We start from the raw sequence: 11,716 nt of genomic DNA on the forward strand, positions 1-11,716 counted from the left end.
GACAGACACATGCTAGGAAAAGAGAAGGGATAAGTGTACATTCTCCTCAAAAAGAAAAGGAGTACTTGTGGCACCTTAGAGACTAACAAATTTATCTGAGCTTAAGATTTCGTGAGCTACAGCATCCGATGAAGTGAGCTGTAGCTCACGAAAGCTTATGCTCAAATAAATTTGTTAGTCTCTAAGGTGCCACAAATACTCCTGTTCTTTTTGCTAACCAGCTCTCTGGTCCAATGACCATTCCCATCTTCCATTGTTTAATTAAAGTGGAACAACTTCGATAGGCGCGATTGAGGGAGCCCCGCAGCAGAATATTCCATATGGATTAGAGCACCCAGCTGAGAGGTGACAGATTGCTGTACACCACATCAAATCCTCTCTCTCTCCTGGAGGAGGGGGGACTTGAGCCAAGGGTCTCCCCCTTGCTGGGTGAGTACCCTAGCCACTAGGCTAAAGATTATAAGGGAGGGCCTACCCCCAAGCTGCTTTGTTTCAGGTCCCACATGCAATTTAGGCAGCTGAATGCATATCTTCCTCTGGTTCATGGATTGCTAGCAGATAGGCACCTATCGCTCCCCATGCATTGTGTAGGAGCCGAGGCATCTAACTCAGGCTTTGTAGTTGCAGTGTTGTTCCTGAGATTTTCTAGGCCCCTAAAAGTTGGGTGCCTGTGCGCTTAATAAAGAGGAAGAAGAACCTCCAACTTTGAGCTGGAATGTGGCTGTGGCCGTGGGGCAGGGAGTGCAGTGGGATCTTTGATAACCACGAGTGGTCAAGACCTTGGTGTCACATCACAACAGAAAGGCAGCACCTTCAGCTGCAAGAGCATCCCCCATCCTCCTTTTGCTGGATCAGACAGCAGCCCCACTGGTTTGAGTACCCAAGTGTTCCTTGGAGTTCTCCTGTCTAAACACTCCCCAAAACGGCCACACTTAGCTTGTGAGAAGCGATGAGCATGGAGACGGAATGGCCTCCCATTCCAGAGGGCTACCTGTCTCCTCTCTGGCATGCTAATTATTTCAGCTTGGCCAAGCCTGACCTCCTCCTTGCTGTTAGCACTCAGAGTCTGCTAAATGGCAACACACTGGGGTGGGATTCTGATCTCATGCACCTGATTAAGACTGAAGAGCGGAGAGCTGTGATATGTTCCACTGGGTCACCCGAAGATCACCCGATCTAGTAAGTAACTGTACACCACATGCCCTGCGACTGACCCGTGCTGCAGTTACATTCTCCAGTGCTACCGTGATAAATAACCCTGTGAATGCCAGTTATCTGCATTGCGCTAACTCAGTCCAGCGTGGGAGGAGATCAGGTTCTACATAAGGCTGAGCTCTGCTCGGTTCCTGCTGGGGAATAGTTTATTATGCGAATTGCTGCACACTTATTTATAGCTCTCCCCCGGATTGAGGGAGCTTATTTTGAGGTGATGCTAAAGCAGTCGAATGGCTCGGGCTATTTTAATGTTGCATCGGGCTATTTTCAGAACTGTCCTCCTCTGCTCATGTTTTAAACTGGCTTCCAAGTTCCAGGCTCTCGTGGAGGGGGGAAGGGGAAGCTTGGGGAAGAGAAAGAAAGAAAGAGAATTTCCCAAAGAGCTTGCAATTTAAGCTCTGTGACCCTGCTACCATTGGAGTCTTGACTTTAGCAAAGCTTTTGTTACGGTCTCCCACAGTATTCTTGGCAGCAAGTTAAAAAAGTATGGATCGGATGAATGGACTATAAGGTGGATAGAAAGCTGGCTAGATTGTCAGGCTCAACGGGTAGTGATCAACAGCTTGATGGCCAGTTGGCAGCCGGTATCAAGCAGAGTGCCCCAGGGGTCAGTCCTGGGGCTGGTTTTGTTCAACATCTTTATTAATGATCTGGATCCGGGGTTCCCAACGCGGTGCCCGTGGGCGCAATGGCACCTCCCAGGGCAGTCGTGTGCGTCAGCAGGACACCACGCAGCCGAAATGCCGCCACCGAAATGCCGCCGGAGAACCGCCTGCCAAAATGTTGCCATTTCTCGGTGGCATTTTGGCAGCAACGCTCTTTGCCGGGTGTCCGGTGCCCGCCACAGTCTTCTGGGAATAGGAATATGCTATTCCCACTGAAAGGTTGGGGACCACTGATCTGGATGATGGGATGGATTGCACCCTCAGCAAGTTTGCAGGTGACACTAAGCTGGGGGGAGAGGTAGATACGCTGGAGGGTAGGGATACGGCCCAGAGTGACCAAGACAAATTGGAGGATTGGGCCAAAAGAAATCTGATGAGGTTCAACCAGGACAAGTGCAGAGTCCTGCACTTAGGAAGGAAGAATCCCATGCACTGCTACAGGCTGGGGACCGACTGGCGAAGCAGCAGTTCTGCAGAAAAGGACCTGGGGATTACAGTGGACGAGAAGCTGGATACGAGTCAGCAGTGTGCCCTTGTTGCCAAGAAGGCCAAGGGCTGTATTAGTAGGAGCATTGCCAGCAGATTGAGGGATGTGATTATTCCCCTCTATTCGGCACTGGTGAGGCCACACGTGGAGTATCGCGTCCAGTTTTGGTCCCCCCAGTACAGAAGGGATGTGGACAAATTAGAGAGAGTCCAGCAGAGGGCAATGAAAATGATTAGGGGGCTGGGGCACATGACTTACGAGGAGAGGCTGAGGGAACTGGGGTTCTTTAGTCTGCAGAAGAGAAGAGTGAGGGGGGATTTGATAGCAGCCTTCAATTACCTGAAAGTGGGTTCCAAAGAGGATGGAGCTTGACTGTTCTCTGTGGTGGCAGATGACAGAACAAGAAGTTCTGGTCTCAAGTTGCAGTGGGGGAGGTGTAGGTTGGATATTAGGAAAAAATATTTCACTAGGAGGGTGGTGATGCACTGGAATGGGTTCCCTAGGGAGGTGGTGAAATCTCCATCCTTAGATGTTTTGAAGGCCCGGCTTGACAAAGCCCTGATTGGGATGATTTAGTTGGTGTTGGTCCTGCTTTGAACAGGGGATTAAACTAGATGACCTCCTGAGGTCTCTTCCAACCCTAATATTCTATGAGTCAACAGCAAACTTCCCATTGACTTTAACATGGCTGACATCTGACTGAGATAAAGAAAGGCAAGAATATAGGGCATGGAGAGTCTGAAGAGCTTGTAGGGAAGGAGGTCAAGGGAGAAAGGATTTCTGGGAGTATAGAATTTTAAGGAGTGATTTAAAGGACAGAACTCAGTGGGCAAGAATTGGAAGACCCTCCCAGTAGAGGACACCAGGCTGGAAGGCATGAAGCTGAAACCTGGGAGGAGTTGAGTGGTAGTGAGAATGGGTTAGGAGGAGAGGGGCAAAGGGTATGGCATAACCAAAGTAACTGGAGGAGAAAGGCAGCTGTGGCAAATTGAGGACAAAATGGAGAGGGAAGAAATGAGAGATGTGGGGAGAAAACCTGTCTCGAGCCATTAAAATGACCTTGATGGCTAATCACCCTGGCCTGTGGCATCACTGAATGGTAAATGGGGAAGCACGTGTTTACGAGATGGCTTCTACTCCTGAGTGCGTTAGTTTGACTTGGCTGCTGAATTCAAACTTTGCAGGGAGAGGAGGAGAGTTGATGGGACCATTTCAGGCCTTGCCCAGGACACTCTTGCCAAGGTCGTACAAAGAGTTATATTTTGAAAGGGAAAGAATGAGGAGGCCACAGAAATCTTCGATGGGCATTTGCCCATTGACTTGATGGCAGCAGAGTTAGCCCAGTGCTGTGTGCTTTCGAAACCCCATGGCTTCTAATCCTTTCTCGGACACTGACTCATTTGCGGTCTTGGGCAAGTCACTAACCCTCTCTGTCCCTTTGCTTCCCTGCCTATAAAACAGGCTTTGGGGGAAGGTGCCCAATAGCCCCCATGTCAGACAACAGTTGTAACTAGAATGGTCCCCCTTTTTTTTTTTTTTTAAACAAATAAAAAGCTGTTTTTAAAAAAACATCATTGGCCCCCTTAAACAAATTATTATTGGTCATGGACCAGGCATAGGCGCCGACTTCTAATCCTCGACCGCCCCCACCCCCCACCCCTGGCCCTGCCCTGACTCCATCCCTGCCCCGCTTGCCCCCATTCCAACCCCTTCCCCAAAGTCCCCAGCCCAACTCTGCTCCCTCCCTGCCCCATTTGACTCCTTCCCCAAATCCCCACCCCGGCCCGGCCCCCTCCCCTGAGCGCACCACATTCCCGCTCCTCCTGGAGCTTGCTACAGCTGTTTGGGGGTGGCAAGCGCTGGGAGGGAGGGAGTGGGGAGGAGGCGGAGGCAAGGCAGGGAGCTTGGCTGCCAGCGGCCCAGAGCCCCAGCTCCAGAGCACCCACAGAGTCAGCGCCTATGGGACCAGGCCCCCATTGTGCTAGGCACTACACAAATGTACAACAAAAATGCAGGCCCTGCCCCGAAGAGCTTCCAACCGAAGGCTCTGTCTGCCTTACAATCATTCGGTGACACAAGTGCAGTCGACATACAGTTGCCGAAGTTAGCTCAGGTGCGTGCATGCTTGGTTGTCGGCACTGGCACTGCGCTTACCCCCCCCCCCGCAGCGCTTGTGGCCATGTAAAGTGCCGTGCCGTGGGAAGGTATCCCAGGGTGCCCTGTGCAGCTGTCCAGTGCAATGCCTTTTGGAACATTTTCGCAATGTTTTGAGAGATAACTTGCCCGGAGTTCTCCGGCATGCAACTTTTGCCCCCCATAATGCCATCCGTACCCCATCAATTTCATGCCATTTTTTTTAAAAAAAAAAACAACCCACAAACCAAGGCTGCGCTTTTTGGTCTCTGCCATATCTGACAAAAGCACAGCAGGTAAGGAAGTCCCAGCAAGGTTTTCCATTTTTAACAGCAGCCTACCCCCACACCTGCAAAAGGAAATTAGCTCCTTTTTTCTGACCACATCAAAACCACCCACGTATTAAAACCCTGCTGTGCAATTGGGTGAGCCATGCAGCGAGCCAGAGCGCCTATCTGAACTTCATCGGCTTCTGTGCGGCAGGACCCGGGTACAACAAGTTGCTTCCCTGCTCTGTGCCTCAGTTTCCCCATCTGTGAACTGGTAACAACCACCTCTGGGGCAAGGGAGGGAGGCTGTGGGGTTTAGTTAGTAGTCATACAGCACGATGGAGGTATTCACACCCCGCTATCTCCCTTTCTGGTGGTCTGGGTTAGCGGCCTGCAAATCCACGGACCATTTTTGAGGATCGGGGAATCAGATGCAGATTCAAATTTTGTATCGGCGCAGGGCTGTAGTTGGGATGCTTGACAGTGCTGCCAGAAGTGGCCGGCAGGGGACACTGTTTAGCAATGAGAGACATTCCCACAAGCCTCCCTCTCAAACATCCCTCATTGCAAGGGACGCCACCCATTTCAGTCCCAAGGCCCCTCCATTCGGCACAAATCGGGCCCCCTTCTCACTTCTACTGCTGGAAATGGTCATCAGAAATAAAGTCTGGCTGAATAAAGGCTACAGCAGGCATCATTTACGCCAAGGGAAGAATGCTCTGGCATCGTAAGCTTCCTGCATGAATGTGTGTCCCCTGTTCTTTGTAGGGCTCCATAACGCTGTCCCACCTTTGGACCAGGCAGGTCAGGAGGGATGCCCACACATGGGCTGAGCATGCTGCCTGTACCATACTCCCAGTCCCTGCCAGCTGGGGGGGCCAGAAGATTGGCCATGTAAGCTTGGATCATGGAATCACAGCAGTTAGAGTGGAGAAGACGTATTGAGCATCCAATTACTTCCCCAGCCAAGGCAGGGCTGTGCCCCTAGAGCACATTTTAGGCAGTTTAGACCAAAAAGCCCAAAGCAACCGTGCTCCCCTTCTCCCTGGGAAGGTGACTCCCGCACAGTACAGCTTGGTAGCAGGGAGCTTTTTGCTGACACAGCCAGATGCTTCCTTTGCTTAGTTTCATCCCATTGCTCTGACACCCCCTCGCCCTGTGCGACCCAATGAAATCCTCCTACCCCCCCCTCCTTAGAGCTTAGCTTAAGTGGCAGCTTTTTCTCCTCTGAGCCATGCAAAGTGTATTTAGCTCTTTTAACCTTTTCCCCTGAAGTCAGTCCCTCCAGCCCCCAACCATCTCTGCTGCACTTCTCTGAACTCCCTCCCATCTGTCAGCCTTTCTCCGAACAGGACACCCAGAGCTAAACGCAGCACGCCAGGCGCGGTCAGGCCAGAACCAAGCATCCTGCTCCCGTATGCGTAGCCACACGGTGACGTGCCGCATACTCACCTGTTAAAGGGAAGGAGTGGGTCCAATGCTGCAGCCTGAATCAGCCAGCTGCAGGCTGAATCGATGCCACCATACCTCACTCTCAACTCAGGGATCAGATTTTCAGGGTGGGCAGAAGCAGAAGCGCCACCAGCCAAGCGTGCCAGCAGCCAATTGCTGGGCACTCCACGGCGGAGGGAATCAAGCTGAGCAGCAGCACCCTGCCTTGAGCTCAGCTGCCAGACCAGTGCTGGAAAGGCCCTGCCTTGCGAGGGCAGAGTTTACAGCTTGACACCAGCACCTTAGAGAGGGACCATTATCACCTTGCCGCTGCAAGCCAGGATCCTTTGGCATCGGCAGCCTAAAACTGCCTTGCCCCAGTCACGTTGCAAACCTGGGTCTTATTTGGTCTAGCAGCTCAAACATTTCTTTCAGCTCTTCCCGCCTCTCCGTCCCACTCCTCGGCTGCTTTGCAGAGTGGTTTCCCCTCTAGATGTATTAGCGACATTGTACTTTTCTGCCTGCGATTCTAATCTCTCTGACCACTTGGGCTTGTTTACTGCCCTCATCTCCCCCCCACCACCCCATTTAGCATCATCTGCAGATTTCACTAAAGGGTCATTCCCCCTTCCACATCACTGATGAGGATGCTCAGAGGAACAAGACCTAACCCCAGAATCTCCTGCAGGGCCTTAGGTTTAAGTGAACCGATAATGATCCTGTTTTCCACAACACACACAGAGCCCTGATCCGTGACTGGGGCTCCTAGACACGACTGCAAGACATAAGAAAAAAAACCTGCCAAGTATTCTCAGGTAGGTTTCAACGCATTTATTAAATTCTTACAAAACAGAATACAAAATTCTGGCATCAACAGTTGTTACAAAGGAAAACTTCGATTGAGCTGTATCAGTTCACCTGGTACATACAATAAAGTGCTTGTTTTTTTTTATTTTTGTTTTTATTTTTTGTTTTTACTTTAGTTTTATTTTTAAACCAGCCCCTGGCGCGAGGCATCCATTGTACAAACCAACAGTGCGTTAAGGTGATTTTATGTCAAACCCAGCTTTGGCAGTCTTCATCAATTGTAAAGTGGAGAAAGGGCTTTCTCCTGTATTGATAAAAAAAGTCTGATTCACAGTAAAAGTTTCTAACCAGTTCTAAATTGAGTTAACTGACTGAAGGAGGACCAAGGGGGGAATAAGCAAAAAAATATATATTTTAATTTCCTGCTGAAACTCGCAAGAAACTTTTTGAAAAGAAAAAAAGTCTCCAAGACAGATGCTTTACGAGGAAAAAAAGGCTTTTAAAAAAAATAAAGGAGGAAAACATGGGTTTAAAATAAAAAAAAAAAAGGACTTTGGCAAGACAGGGTTAAAACTGGGCACAGAACCATGTAAGTGCTAGAGAGAAAGATTCTGGGCAAGCATTGTCTTTGGAAACAAAACCAAGGGAAAGTAACCAGTGAGGAGGTGGGATGCGGGCCCAATCCTGGGCACTAGCATTAGCGTCTCTTCTGTCTTGTTAACACCTACAGACCAAGGGCCAAATTTTTCAAAAGACCTGAGCATCCATCTCCCACTTAGACACCCTCAATGGAGCCCTCTGCTCCCACTGAATAATGGCAGCTACTCGGGGCCAAATACTATGAAGTCTGATCATGGAGGTGCCTAAATGAAGCTGAACTCTCAGCCCAAGTGTGCAAGGCATTTCACAATTCCCTCCAAACACACACTGCTCTGTGCACTTCCTCAGAGCAAGCGTGCTTCTTAAAGGCAACCTAAAAAGGAAAGAGTAACTGGGCTGCCTATTTGATTCTTAAATGGCATGAAAGTGTTTCTTCCAAAGTTTCCCCTTCATTAGCAATCCAGGGTCTTGTCTACAGATTTTCCTGTAAGACTTTGGCTGATGGGAGGACTGCTAGCATTGCGACAGATAGATGCACCATGCCAGCGAAACAAAGTGAACTGTATTTGGATGGACTTTTAAAACACCAAGTTAAACCGGTGTGGATTTAAAACAAACTGCCGGGCAAGCCGTCAGAAAAGCTCTCCTGATAATCAACGGAGTGAGGCTGTCCCCTCTTTAAAGGGGGGAATTTTCAGAGGCACAGACAGGAGATAAGAGCCTAATGGCCCTAAAAGTGCCATCTGTGACTTTGAACCTCTCCCCCAAGAGAAGAAAAAGCTCACAAGACATGTGAGCAGGCAGATCAGCAGCAAGTGTAAATTGCCAGATCTGACCCCAACTGAGGATCTGTTCAGAGATCTTCAACTAGTCCTCCAGCAAAAACCAGGCAACCCCAGGCCTGCCTCCCTGATTTTTCTGAGGTCTGACAGAAGACCCCAGACCTTCTTTACTCATCAAAGCAGCAAAGAAAGGTCAACCCAGTTCACTTGCCTTTGTAAGCCACCTTTCAGGGGAGGAAAAAAGGTTTCATGGGTGGGAGGCGGGGACGTTTGCCAACAAAATCATGGAAAACCAGAACATCCCCCCCCTTGCAATTCCCTTCCCATGTTTGTTTTTTAAAAGGCTGCAACCGGCAGCATTACAAATAGCTTTCACAATACCAGCTCGAGGCATCGCATACTGTACATCATTCAAGTATTTCTTAATATAAGACAACAAGGAATTATCTACAACTGATAAAAACAAAATAAGCTATAAAAAAGTAACAATGTACAATCAAGATAATGGATTTTTTTTTAAAGGAGGTCTCTAGGAGTATTGCAGCCTGTTTTTTGAGGTACAGTACCCCCCTTGCTTCCAATACAGTGCTCCCCCGTATTCTCCTTGCTACCCTGGAGTTCTGCGGTCAAGGGAAGCAAGTGCTGATCACTGTAAGCAAGATGTGTGGATTTTGGAAATCAAGGTGTTTTACTTACAGATGGAACTGAAATTGCTTCTGCAAAACAGGGTAGGGAACAGTTACAGTTTACATTCCCGTCCCTTCCCAGAGCTTCATCGAGATCCAAACACCCAGTAATCAGCTAACCCCTGATGCTATTCACAATTGCCTCCCTGAAATCAACTAAACATGTATTGCATAGTGTTGCTGTCAGCAGTCTTCGGGGGGGGGGGGGGGGGGGGGACGACACACGACCCAGAACGTCCGCAGTCTGAGAAAGCATCCAAAATTCAGAGGAGGCAGGCTGGATTCCCAACTCAAAGGTTCCAAAAAACCCCAGCTGTGCCTACGTCAGAAGTTTGAGGTGGCTTTTAAAATATAAAGCTTGATGCATCCAGTTAGACGAGCAAGGGAGGCCAGTAACTCGTCCAGTTAGAGAGCAAGGGAGGCCAGTAATTTGCAGGGGGCACATTTCCCTCAGTCTGGACAGACTCAGACAAACATGTCGGCCTTGTTTAAGAGAGGAGCTTCCGGGGAGGCAGAATGAAGCCACTGAATTCACTGTCAGTTTTGCACCAGCACAGCTACGCTCAGCTCAGTGGTGCTACCCTTCATCTGCACCACCGGCAAGGGCAGGCAAATCCGGCCCGATATTCTGCAGGGAGATACGGGGTTTTGATTTGCAGAACAGCTGGGCGTGCGCAAGCCCCAGCATGCCCCCATCTAAGACTCAGCGCTTCTGAAAGATCAGGCCCAGAGCCCTCATTTTTCGAGAGGAAATCAAGCAAAGGGAAGGCGCTACACGCCAGGCTGGATCAGGAAACTAGGGAAGAGACTTCAGAACAAATGGAAGCACGAGATACACCATGGGCAAGGAGAATTGCCGCCACCCACCTAGGACCCCAGCCCCACTGACAGACTCGTCCTGATTGGTCAGCCTCCAGTTGGGAAGGCTTGTGTCACAATTAAACTCCGGGAAAAAAAAAAAAAAATCACTTCTATGGAACCTCCGGAAGGCGCATTCGAACCACACATGCTCCCCTCCAATTCAGACCTCCCCGAGAGGCCCTGCTGACTAAATCTGCTCCCCTGCAAGCGTCTCAACCCAAAAACCCAACTTCCACGAGACCACGCCTCCCTCAAAGACTATTAAAGCTCTTCCTCCTCTAGTCCACCTCTGCTTCAGCATGAAGACCCAGAAACCCGCCTTCGGTTTACCCCGCTGGGGGAGCTCTCTGCCCATCCAACGCCAGAGACTGGATTTCCTAAGGGAAAGCAGCCCACAGGCAACCGTCACGGGCAAGCCCTGGACGGATTTCTATGCCCACCTGAAAGGAAGGCTGATCACACCTTGAAAAAGCATCTCCTCCCTCTTGAGGGGGAACCTTGGGAAGGTATCTGCATTTAAAAAATAAATGAAATACACCATGGAACCCCTTAAGCGACACAGATCCCACGGAAACAATACTCCTTTTCACTTGCTTCTGCCTCCCGGCGACAGAGCTGCTCGGATCCTCTCCCTGAATACTCAGTTCGTTGCCCTAGGACAGAAAGCTCACAAAGCAAGAACAAGTTTTTCCTTTTTAAAAAGCACCAGATTATTTCCAAGGCAGGGGATTCGCCAGCCACAGTCTGTAAGGACAGGAGCTCGGCGTTGATCCTGCCCTTTACTGGGAATCCAGCTGCTCGTGTGATCTCACAAAACTGGCAGCTGGTAACTGGGGCAGAGACCCCCTCCACACACACACACACACACACACACGCGCGCGCTCACACTCACTCCTCAGAAGAGGCTTGGATCCTGCTCCATGGCAAAGCCCCTACAGACTTTCATAGGACAGGACCAGCCCTATAACACGTTCAGAGTTACTTCCTAACTCTGCGAACATTTCAAAAACCTGGGAACACTGGTGGAGATGCCACCAGTCCCCACCTCCGCTCCCCCATATCCAAGCTGTACCTGGCACATCATCTAACCCTAGGAAGCACCATGCCAGTACAGCTCAGTTCCCAGTCCGAGTCCGAAGGACAGAACCTAGGGGAACGAAGGAAGACACTTCTCAACGCCCTATTCAAGCAGGGTTTGCTTTAGCAAAGCACAACTAGGCGGTTTAAAGAAAAACAAAAACAAAAACCCTCAAGTGGTTTAAATAGCTTATCTTAGAGCAGGGAGCTGAGTTTCAATCCAAACCAGGGAGATCAACTGCCCTCATGAGCGCAGCTTGCCCCTCTCTTCTAGCGAGAAATCCATCTGCCAGCACCACATTCTCTCTCCAGTGAGCTGCAGAACGCCCCCCACTTCCACAGACTTCAGCGGGAGCAGAGGGCACCAAGCTTCCAGGACCAGGGGCACCTGCAGTGACAATGACACCCCCTTCCAATGTCACGGAACCCCCCCATGCCCCAACACCAAGCCCTGGCATTCGATGAAGATCCAGTTCCCCAACGGAGCTTCAACCAAACTCTCCCTCAACACTACAGCATCCCACTGCATTCTGGAGTCCCTACGGCAGGGGAAGCGTTGGGAGGGACGGTGGCTCAGGACTATCCCTCTCCACCCTCACCCCTTTTTTTCTGAGAGGTGCGATGCCTGGACACGTTAGCTTTTCAACACCTTAGCTTAGATCAGCCAATTCCAGCTCCGGAATGATTAATTTTTTTTCTTCAG

Source organism: Natator depressus, chromosome 25 (assembly GCF_965152275.1).
Source record: "Natator depressus isolate rNatDep1 chromosome 25, rNatDep2.hap1, whole genome shotgun sequence".
Classification (NCBI taxonomy): Eukaryota; Metazoa; Chordata; order Testudines; family Cheloniidae; genus Natator; species Natator depressus.